This window comes from Crocuta crocuta, unplaced genomic scaffold (assembly GCF_008692635.1).
Source record: "Crocuta crocuta isolate KB4526 unplaced genomic scaffold, BGI_CrCroc_1.0 scaffold466, whole genome shotgun sequence".
Taxonomy (NCBI): domain Eukaryota; kingdom Metazoa; phylum Chordata; class Mammalia; order Carnivora; family Hyaenidae; genus Crocuta; species Crocuta crocuta.
In genome coordinates, this window is record NW_027529672.1 from 8,201,816 (window position 1) to 8,203,816 (window position 2,001).

The following is a 2,001-nucleotide window of genomic DNA, read 5'->3' on the forward strand; positions in this document are numbered from 1 at the left end:
AGGCCTGCCCTGGCCCGGCCCGGCCCCGCCGGCCTCTTCCTCTGTGTGCGGGCGAAGACACGCTGAAAATTGATTTCTGCTGGAAATGGGATAATTAAACTGGTTGTTTCTATCTCCATCATCGTCATAATAAAATGAGGGGACGGCAGGGTTGCGTGTGGCATGAAGTAATATTGTCCGTCTTAATGCAACGGAGCATTAATTGAATACAAATGGCCTTCCCTGAAGTTGCTCGGTTATATTTCAGAGATACGGGATAATGACGCCAGTTAATCATTTTTACAAGATATAAAATTACTGGCTCCTCTGGGAAGATCATTAAGGAAAACAATTGTTCACAGCAATTGAAAATAGAGTTTTAATTATTTAATACAGAAATTAAACTATTGGAGACGGGCGCTGGATGAGGGAACCTAACACACATTTACACATAGGAGTCTGTGAACGTCTTAGCGTTATTAACCCGCCGCATTTCTTCATCTGCGTCCACCTGGGAGGCCCGTGCGGCCGCGACTGAATTCACTGCTGGCGGAGGAGGGCCGGCCCGGCGCCCAAGGCCCTGGTAGACGGGCGGCCGCCAGGCCGCAGCCTTCCCACAACAGGAGGACCGGCTGGCAGCCGCAGGGAGGGGCCCAGGGGCCCGGAGCCCCGGCCAGGAGCGGGGGTCTGTCACACTGTCACGCGGCGGAGGTGGCGGGCGCTGAGACAGGATGGGGCGTGTGACGGGGACAGAGGACGTGCCTGGGTAGCGCTGCCCCGTGGGGATGAGGTTGGCGCAGGTCCTGGAGCTGTGGGACCCACCTTACAGGTACCACGGCGTGAGCCCCGCGGGGGTCCTGGCCACAGCCAGGTGCTGACCCCGGCTGACCCGGGCCCCCAGCCCACCTCCGCGGTGGGGTGGGGGCCCCATACTGCCTCGCCCACCCGCGGGGCTCACCCTCCGTGCGCAGAGGACCCTCTGTCCGGCCGCACTGGGCCTTCCGTGTTGGCAAGCGGCCCGCAGGAGGGTGAGGTGCTTTAACAAGAATTCTTGTTAAAGAGGTTGTGTGTGGTGTTGAGCTCCGTGCTGACCGCACGCGGGAGCGAGCGGGGACGCAGGCGGAGAGAAACCTGACGGTCCCCCGGGCACTGTGTGGCCTGGGAGTGCTTTTTCCTCTGCTTCTTTTTATTCTCCAAATTCCCTACAGGAGGGCATCTTGTTAGGGGGAAAAAGTCCTTGTTTTGAAAACACGGAAATCATTATTTTCAAGACATAAATTGATAAATGGAACTTTCAGAAAGGTGATTGACAAGCAAGCAGAGAACTCATCAGAGTTTGCACGGTGTTGCAGTGAGGGCCCCGTGCGCCTGCCCGGCTGGGACACTCGGGTCTGAGGGCGGAGAGGTCGGGCCCCAGCCCCGGGCGGCCAAGCCCCCTGATCTGCGCTTCCCAGACGAGAGGACGGGCCCACGGCCAGAGGCACCGGCTCAAGGTCACGCTGGGCTCCGGGCCGCTCCCACCCCGCCCCCCACGAGGGGCTCACGGGGTGCAGGGAAGGCAGGGCGTGGGCAGGGCGGCCTCCCAGAGCCTCGGGGCCCCCGAGACGTAGAGCGAGCGGATGTGGTCACGCTTCCTCGAGGGCTGTCCGCCGCTCCAATTATGTTCCTCTATTGTCACCAATAAATTCCAAGTGATCCTTTTTGTCCGTACAGTTTTTGGGGTTACATAAATTCCACCTTTGCAATTTTTCTGTGCTTGAATATATTACGGGATGCCACTGGCGCTACAGAAGCTAATTGATAATGTGATTTGTTATGTTGCTGGGGCATAATTCAGAAAGTTATTTCAAAGCCTCCGATGTCCAGACCAGTGCTCGTGCTCCATCTCTCTCACGGGAGCAGACACACTAGAAGGTAAAAAATGTGGTGCTGCACGGATGAAATATTTCCAGAGGCTTTTATTCTTGTTGTTTGGGCGCGTGCCAACATCTTTCTAGAAGGAGGCTCATATATCCACGGCTG